Source organism: Oxyura jamaicensis, chromosome 4 (assembly GCF_011077185.1).
Source record: "Oxyura jamaicensis isolate SHBP4307 breed ruddy duck chromosome 4, BPBGC_Ojam_1.0, whole genome shotgun sequence".
Lineage (NCBI taxonomy): Eukaryota > Metazoa > Chordata > Aves > Anseriformes > Anatidae > Oxyura > Oxyura jamaicensis.
The window spans coordinates 2300706-2310074 of record NC_048896.1 but is presented as its reverse complement, the minus strand read 5'-3'; the positions used below and the strand labels follow the sequence as shown (position 1 = coordinate 2310074).

The 9369-nt window shown below is 48.3% G+C and overlaps 1 long non-coding RNA gene across 5 annotated transcripts in view; it reads left to right on the top strand.

Annotated features, from left to right (window-relative positions):
• LOC118166496 overlaps positions 1–9369 on the top strand; it is an 87172-nt gene that overhangs the window by 2808 nt on the left and 74995 nt on the right. For 3 of the 5 annotated variants that reach the window (XR_004750533.1, XR_004750530.1, XR_004750534.1), the window contains exon 1: positions 7–272. The exons of the other annotated variants lie outside the window; for them this stretch is intronic. This is a non-coding gene — a long non-coding RNA (uncharacterized LOC118166496). Of the gene's footprint in view, positions 1–6; positions 273–9369 lie in introns of those variants that run through there. 5 annotated transcript variants of the gene reach the window in all.

The following is a 9369-nucleotide window of genomic DNA, read 5'->3' as shown; positions in this document are numbered from 1 at the left end:
CTCTGTTGGCTGTTCTCGAACGTGAGTAAATGTCGTGCAGGGAGAGGGAGAGCCCCAGCACACTGCCATCTCAGAGCCGCAGCCGGGAGATGGACTGACAGATTGCAAATTAAAAGAGTCCCAATGTCAGAACGGCCGCAGCCCCCGGCGCGCAGAGCCCGTTAGCGCCGAGCCCGGCACGGAGCGAGCGGGGCTGCGGCGGGGCCGGTCCTGCGCCGGAGCAGGGCTAGGCAGGGACAATAAAGCCAGGCACGGGCAGAGAAAATCGCAAGGTAAATTGCATTCGTGTTCTAACCGCTGCGGTTTCCAAATCGTTGTGTGCACCTCCTCGCTGCTCTGCTCAAATCGTCATTTATGAGTATTACATATATATATATAATTTTTTTTTCACGCTGTTAATGTCTGAAAAATATACTTGCTGGGGAGAAAAAGATGTCGTTCGTTTGTGCGCTACCACGTCACGGGCAGGTCCCTGCTCTCTGTAGCTCGGCGGATGCGTGGCAGGTACCGGAGCGAAAATTTGTTTGGTTTGCTGCCGAGAGCAAAAAGATTCCGGAAAGTCTCTCCAAAACGCACTTAAAAAAAAAAAAAAAAAAAAAAATATTATTTAACCGTGGGACCGGTCCGTCTTGCATTGCCTTAAATCCAGGCGGTGAAACGTCGGGGGTGGCTGCAGAGCAGGGCAAGGAGCGGCTCGGCGGCTCCCGGGGCACCTCCGGGGTGCTGGGTCCGCGCAGCACCTCGGGGCGCCCCCCTCTGCACCGGGACCTTCCCCGCGGAGCAGCCCCACGCGCGGAGCTCGGGAATAATTCAAACACGGATCCTGAAGGTGCAGGATCCCGCTCAGACACATCTAAAGGAAGGGGACTGGGTTTGAAACCGCGCCGAATGGCGTGCTGCTTAACCTCTGTTGGCTAACGAGACACCGAAGACAAATCGCTCTGTTCCTAGGCTGACAAATACATGCTTTGTGTTTGTTAGTTTGCTGAATAATTTCAACGTGCCTGTTTTTTTTTTTTTTTTTTTTTTTTTTATTTTTTTTTTAACTGTACGTTTTTTTCCAGCTTATCAGTCAGCGTGCGAATTGCTCGGTGATGTCCGTGATCCTGCAGAGGGATCTGCAGGTCCCTCGCACTCCGAGGTGCCTCGTCCTTCCTAGGGTCACGTTCAGAAAGACGCCCGTGGTGCCGCTAATTCTTTGTTTTCCCGCAGAAGAAATGGTTTTGGGTTGACAGAAACTTTGCTCCCTGCTTCACTCGCGCTGCGCGAATCGAAGCCGTTACAAAAGCCGAACTTTCAGGCCAGGCTGAGGGATGTTTCCTCCGGGAACAGCTCTCGGGGACGAGAAAGCGCTGAGGGACACGAGGCAGCTCTGCTCGGACACGGGCACGGGGCCGGGGCAGGTAAATGCCTGGCGCACCCCGGTGCCGGCCGGCTGCGCAACTTGCGCCCGCCTGCGCGCAGGGCACACAAAGGCTCAGCCCGACCCCCCCCCCCCCGGCCCTGCGGGCCCAGCCACCGCCCCCTGCCGCCCCCCGGCCTCCAGGGGTCGAGCCCCGTCCCCAGGCCGGCGTTGTGCCCTGCCTCGGCCCCGCGGAGGGGGCGGCTTCCTCCGGCCGCCCTCCCTCTCCCCGCCTCGCCTGGCATCTCCTGGCACCTCTTTTTTATTTTTATTTATTTATTTATCCTAGGGGCAGCCTGCTTAAAGGCGCTGGAGGCTTCGCCGCCCCTTCCCCCGTTTCGCCCCCTCGCCTTCCCGCGGGAAGGGGGCACGGGGGGGGGGGGGGGGGGGGGCAGCGGGGCCGTGCGGGCCCTAAAGCGGGGCAGTTCCCGGGACGGGCCGAGACACGCGTGGGAGAAAAGCCATCAGAGGGGAGCCGCAGCCCCCCGGCTCCCCCTGGCCGGCAGGAATAAACACAAATAAATGAAAGAGGCTGCGGCCCGGCCTCCACGGGGCAGGCGGAGGCTGCCCGGTGGTCCCCGCTACCCGGAGCGGAGCCGGGGATGCTCTCCCCGCAAACTTTTCATGAAATCATTAAGATTTTGGTTTCTCTGAGCTGCGGGCGGCTGAGAGCATCCCCTGGGGACGGGGCGGGAGGGCGGAGGGGAGCGGCGCCGCGCCGAGCCCCTCGGATTTGGGGTTATTTCATCTTTCATCATGGAGGTGCTGCGGGGAAGTTTGAGGCATCCCGCTCACGCTGGGGGTGCGCAAACCACGGGGACCCACCCGCCTGTAAGCCCTTCGTGCAGCCCTGGAAACGCGGCCTCGCCGGGGAGGCTGTACCGGGAGGGAGGCTGTACCGGGGGGAGGCTGTCCCCCGGGGGGGGGGGGGGGGGGGGGGGGGGGCTGTGCGGGGAGGAGGCTGTGCCACCGGGGGCGGGGGTCCGGCCCCTGATCCCGCAGCTCCGCGGCTGTTTGCTGCCGGCCTGCGCCCTCCCCGAGTGCCACCTTCACGTGCGCGGCTTCTTCTGCCAAGTGCCTAGAAATTACTAGTAGCGGCTAAGTAAATTGCAAGTAAACCTAGTGAATTAGGATGATTCTCTATCGGTTTAATTTATGTTTTATAGTTAGTTTAGCCTTCTGATTTGATTGCCTTAGTAATGTGAATTGCCTACAGCTGCTGATGATACAGCTTTAATTCTGTTTTAAAGGTCATGTAAACATGTGCCTGTAGCATAAGGAATGCAAATTCAATTCCCTTTTAATGCTTCCTCGCATTCACTTCACAGCCTTCACCTCGAAAATTAACAGGATTTAATATAAAACTCTTTTAATGTTATGATTTCATTAAAAGCCCCCTCTCCGGCCCAGCCGCCTCCCGCCGGGGCGGGGTGTCCCCGGGTCCCCCTGGGGCAAGGTGGGAGCGGGTCTGCGCCCCCGTGCCGAGCCGTGCCAAGCTGTGCCGAGCCGTGCCGGGCCGCCAGCTCGGCCCGGAGCTTGGCTGAGCTGCAGGTGGGCACGGCGACACCGCGACCCGGTGCCACGAAGGAGCAGGGCCGCCGTGCAGGTGTATGCGCGGGGCCAGCCCGCCGCGCGGCCGCTTCTCCGGGTTCATTGCTAAGCACAGCCAGCCCTGGGTTCACGAGGGATCACCTCGTCCTCCTGTACTTCAGGGAAAAAAAAAAAAAAAGGCAGTATTCCCCCAAATCCCCCCTCCCCTTCCCGTTTCTTTTCAAAGGGTTTTAAGTGAAGTTCCTGGGAAGTTTGGTCGGGGAAGCCTTTGAAACGACGGGCTCTAACGAGCGGGGAAGAGCGTCAAGACCAGAGCGGGGGCAGCCGCTCGGAAACGGGAGCGCCCCGGCCCCGTACGGCTGCCCCGGCCCGCACCGAGCCCGGAACCCTCAGGGGGGACCGGCCGGGGCCCCTCGGGCCGCCTCGGTGCCTCTGTGCCCCCAGCGGGGCGAGGCAGAGCCCCGAGGAGCCGGGGGCAGGCGGGGGGCTCTGCCCGGCACCGCTCCCCCACGCCCCGCTTGCCCCCGCCCCCCTACCCCCGATGGCAGCGAGGGGTCCCCGCGGTCCGGGGTCCCTCCTCCGTTCGGGGAGCGAGCGATTTCTGCGAAATCTGAATACTTGGAGTAACAGCTCATTGGTGATTCTGTTAATGTTACACACCTCATTAAATAGCCCCAAACAGAAGGAGGTTTAAATGACTTTATTGAATTAAAAATAGCATAGAAAATCACCTACGGTCCTTTCATCAAATAATTAATGTAAACTATATACATATAGCGAGAGGTTCTTTTTAACAAATCTGTTCGTAAAATGCGCAGGGGTTTACTTAATGGCTGAAATAACTCAGAGCAGCACAACTCGCCCGAAACAGCGAGCCGCACTCGCGCACTTCCTAATATGTTCTTGTGTGTTTCCCTGAGTGTTTTTCTTCCTTATCTTTTTTATATCTGAAGTTCTATTCCCCTCCTCTACTCCATGTATTTGATCATTTTTTCAAGTCCCTTGGCTGAACCAATCTCTTTTCATGCAGAGGATAAAAAGAGAAAAACTTCAAAGTAGGTTCAGGTAATTAACAGCTGAGGGGAATATAATCTAAACCATAGGCCCTGCTTTGCACCCAGGTCTGCTTTCAGAGCCAGCCGGCAAGGGAGTGCCTATTCCCTATAGCATCCAAATCTGCTTCCTCTGAACAGCTTTGCCAGGCCTCCAGTTATCACATCTGCATTTCAAACACCATGTCTCTGGCATTAATTATTAATTAGCCTACAGTCACCCCAGAGGATTTAAGTTCCAGCCTGCACATACTTATTCATTGACCTCTATCTTAGTTTTTGTTGGAAAAAACCCACTAGAATGCTTAATAATTTCCTTTCTCTCAGACCCTCTGTTCTAGTTTCATGGAGGGGAAACAGTATATTTTCAGAGATGGAAAATCACAGGGTTGCCTAGAAATTTGTTTAGAGCAAAACGTTATGTCAAGAGTTTGAACAAACCATTTCAAAAGATTTAGCAGGAATTTGGCGTAAGTATTTTTACCTTTGACAAATGAATTTATGGATTTCCCAGAACTGAGAGGTGGTGGATACAAATACGATGTGCTTTAGCTCTGCGCAGGGTGTTGCTCGGTGTGCACTTTAAAAATACAAACTGGATTTAATTACTGGGTAGCACACTTATATGATCAAACTAATGCAAACGTTTATTTGAAAGCTCTGGGGTTACACTGCTGTTGACACTAGTAAGAATGAAAAAATGCTGTTGCAAGGCACATTAGTACTTGGGCATTAAATATGCACTCCATCCTCAGGAACATGCAGCCGAAGAAATATGTTTTATAACTATTTTGCATCGTTCCCAAGGTAGTTTGGAGGATGCTCTTTAGCCAGCAGAATAACTGCATGTCATGCTGCTGCTATCTTGAGCACTGTACTTCTTGACATTAAGCTTCCAGAGTTAAACATTTGGAGTAATCAGGTAGGAACCAGGTTATGTGTTTTTCTCTTCTTCGCAATGCTACCTGAAATTCAAAGTGATTGTTAGAGTTTCACTGGGCTGCAGACTGGATATTGTCTTTTGTTAACGCGTTTTAATGTTACAACGTCCCAAACCTCTGAATGAGCCCTATTTTATGGAATTATCCATAGATAAACTTCCTTAAATATTGCCAGGGTTTCTCATTTTTTATATGTGGTACTATCTCAAATAATTACTGAAACATCAAATATTCCTACACTTTGTTTCCTAAAGAAGTGTTTGCTCTGTAAATCACAAGGTCAGACTGGTTAACTTATATGCCAGCCTAGAATTGATTTTTGAAAGTATTTAATCTACGCCTAAGACTCTTTTGAGTTTCTATTTAGTGAACGCTATGGAAAAGAGGTTTGATGCACTAACATGCATGGGTAAGCTGCTGGGCTATCTCAGTAAACAAAAATTCCTAAATTGCAGCTAAAGCAGCCCTTTAGGTAAAATCACTAGCCTCATGTGCCTGTGCTTCAGGAAATGATAACCTGAAAATAAATATGGGGACTAACGCCGAAGGCTTCCATGAGGTCTCTCTCTCTCCCTGAGAATTTTTCGGATTTGGCTGGTACTGGCCTTTTATTTTTTTCAGATTTTATGAGCAGATCTGGGTAGTGTTCAGCATTGTACAGTAAATCTTTTTCCATCAGCTTTAGGTATTTGGACTTGTTCTTACCTGGGATTTTCCTAGCAAAAATACTTCTGTTTCAGAGTGAAGAGAGGAGTAAGCAGTACTTCAAAGTCCCTTTCAAAAAAGATTATTCTTGTTTATAAAATAATAGAATTCATGCTGAAGAGAGTAGAACTATTTTAATAACATGTCCAGGACCTTTAAATCACTTCTGCAGTGGTACTAATACTAGTAATAACAGTGATAATAGAAAGAAAAAAAAAAAAAAAAAAAAAAAAAAAAGAAAAAAAAAAGTGTGAAACCAGGGCTGGAATCAGTTCTTTGTAAATGTCAGAATGTTTCTGAAATTAAAACTTAGCTGTTAATGTAGCTCTGCACCCGATGAATATTAAAGAGGAATAAGGACTCCATTTCTTCCACGGCAGAGTAGAGTGAGATGTTGTTTTGGAAAATAATCACATGGCAGCTTCATTTGCAGTGATGTACATAGTGTGCTTTAGAGGATGTCTGACTCCTGGGCATCAGGGACATTTCATAGTTTTTGAATCAGGGCTGCTTCTGGGCTGTGATCTCGCTGCTCCGAGGCCTCTGGTGCTGCCTGTGGACGTGGCGCACGACCCCGTGCTGTGATGGCAGAGCGTCTGCTGCAGCTTTGTGCTGCCCGCGGTCACTGTCCGTGTGCAGGGGCTTCCTTTCCCCCTGGCAGCTGCAGCCGGGCATCTCACGGGCTGGTGCTTTAAGACACCCCCAGTAGCAAGGGTGGACTGGCTCTGGCTTACCCAGGGCTTGCTTTATGTGGTTAAAATCACAGTGATTATATATGGCAACACAGGGGAGTCTTCCTCTAGCTGAGAGCTTTTTCCAGCCTGTGCGAACTTAAATACAGCAAAATAAATACATTTTCTTCTCCTGTCTGCCTGCTTTCCGGACTAAGATTGCAGGTTGAACCAGGATCTTGAGATATTGGCTCCATATCCCAAGGCTGGAAAACTGTTCCCAGTGCCATTATGTAACTTTTTGGGTGGTTATTGTGCCTAGAGTGAGGAAGGCATGAAAGGACACGTCTGGTGGGTTTGACATGTTATGAAATATATGTACCATTCTTGTTATGAGGCATGAATTTCCATAAGAAGCTTATTTTATGGTTCATTTTATATATATTTGCATTTATATTTTTCCATTAAAGCTTAAATGTTTGACTTCCTTGGTAAGACCTATTCCTTGGCAAGTCTGGAAGTGCTTTAACCTCTGTTTTTATTATACCCTTATTTTATTATACCCTTCACTTAAAAAAAAAAAAAAAGAAATGTATGTGACAGTTTTCCAGTAGAGACTAGCACCCACAAGGACTGAGCTGTAACTGGGTTTTGTGTTTTTGAATGTTTCACGTGAGCATGTTTTGAATTCAGATTTGTCTGTTGTGGATCACTTTGTACGTGGAGAAATCACATGGGTAATTCTGATTTTAAATTACTTGAACAGTGATTATCATAAAACTCTGCTGATTTCTTGTGTGTGTGAAGTCCACGGACATCAGTTGGTAGAGCCCTGGTTGCTGGGTTGAAGGAGTGTTACCCACCAGTGCTACCCACTATGCACTTACCTGTAGGTGGGAAACACTCGCATGCGAGGGAGGGTAGGTGAAGCTGGAGATCACTGCAGATATCCTTGTGTCAGCAGAAATGGGTTCTGATTAGATTATCGTATATGGGGCCAGACCTTCAGTTGACATAAATTGGCACAGTAGTGTTGGTATTCAGGAATTTAGACCGAGTTACATGGACTGGAGATTTGCTTAGCCCAAGCAAAAGATTGCATGAGTGATATCAGAATTAGTTTGCATAATGTCTGTAATGATCTTAGCCCGGATGAAATAGTTTGCCTTCCTTATAGCATAGCGTGCTAATGATGCAACCTGAACACTCCAAGGTGCAGTGTACCCAGCACAGAGACTATCGGTAAGAAGTCAACAAATGCCTCTGACACAGGAGATGTCACAGGTACTCCAACTGTCACAGCAGTGAGTGTTGACTTCTGTGTGGTGACCATTTCCCGGGGTATTTCTGCAAGAGCTGCAGAAACGGGTGTGCTCTGAGAGCAGCGGTCCGCTCTCAACTTGCCTTTGCCCCAAGTAAGACCGTATCACGACTGTGCTCGTAAACTTTGCTTTTAGCCATCTCGGTCTGAAAAAAAACAAACGAACGTCCCTAGGCCCCTCGCTGACCACTCTGGTGCTTCATTACATGGCATAAAAACTGACGCACTTTAATTTCTAAAGAAGCAGTGAAGTGCTCTCAGGATCTGCCTGGCAGTGCTCCAACGCGCAGCCACCCTGCTTGCAAGGAGAATAACCTGCATATGGGCTCGTACGCCGGTGACTGCCAGGCAGCGCGTCTGTGCAGGCGCACAGATCATGGCTCTTGACCCGCCAGCTCCACCCTGAAACTCCCATTCATCATGCCTGTTGCGAAGGGCTTTTAAGAGCAGTGTTGTGGCAATCATGTGCAGCCTTTCCCCTGCCTGGAAGCTCTTTTTTTTTGGCAGTGCCTGGATGTAAAGTTTTAAAAGACTGCCCTTGCTGTGGATTTGAGTCTGTACCAGCATGGGTTAATGGGGCTGGGCTGACATCTAAGGTAAATCGTCACAGTTTGGGTGACTTTCCATCAGCTAGGAATCCAGCCCACAGGTTGTAGATAATGTGCTTGTTGCAATTAAGCACTTCAGTGCCACATGTGAACAGGATATTTAAAAATTGCTTGTATGTGTAAAACAGTGCACAAAACCTGAAGAACATGAATTTTTACCTATTGTTATTATTACTATGTTTTTAATCATAAAGTGACGTGTATGTGTGTGCTGTGTAGCTACTACTACCAAATCGCATGTAACACTCAATGGTAATTGTGTTCATAATTATGGAGTTAATTGAATTTCTGTAATAGTAAAAACTGGCTCATAAAAAGTCTCTCAAGATTAAATGTTTTAGTTAGGTAAGAATATACTCAATTGGAGTATTTAATATAAAGAAAGTAGCCCCAAATGCAAGTGAGCCTGAGCTTAATAAAATTATCTCTGAAAACGAATCTTCTCCATAAAGGCTGTTCCAAACAAAATGTGGCATCACACACAAACACACACACACACAAAAACATGCTTTCTCATAATGCTCCTATTTTTGCCTCTGAAGGAAAAGCAGTGTACATTGAGGTATTTGCAAACTGGAGAGATACATTAAAGGAGCCTTCTGGTGCAGCTTCATCATGTGCATCTGTCAGTCTTGTAGGATATGAGAAGTGCACTGGAAATGCACTGTTCTGTATGGCAAAATTAGCACTGAAGTTAACAGTTTAATATCATAACAGCACCATATTAGAAAGACAAATTTTGCTTATAGCATTTGACCTTAAAGGAGTGGTATCTTTCTTTCTCTCTCCCCTTTTATTTTATTTTTTTTGGTAATCCATTAGGTGTTTTAGTACCACTTAAGGCTAACTTCGGGGCTGATTTACAACTCACTGATTTCACAGGGGAGTCACAAGATGTAATACAATACAGAATATTGCCCTATGTGTCTACTATCTTTGTTCCATAGGTTACCTGCTGATTCATTTTTAAGAGAAAAGAATAAGGTTAAGAATTCCAAATTTGTAAGATATTAAAACATGGGCAGTCAGCCTCCTGAAAATGAGAAAAGGATCAATAAAAATGTATTGGAGTCTTCTCTTCTCTTCTCTTCTCTTCTCTTCTCTTCTCTTCTCTTCTC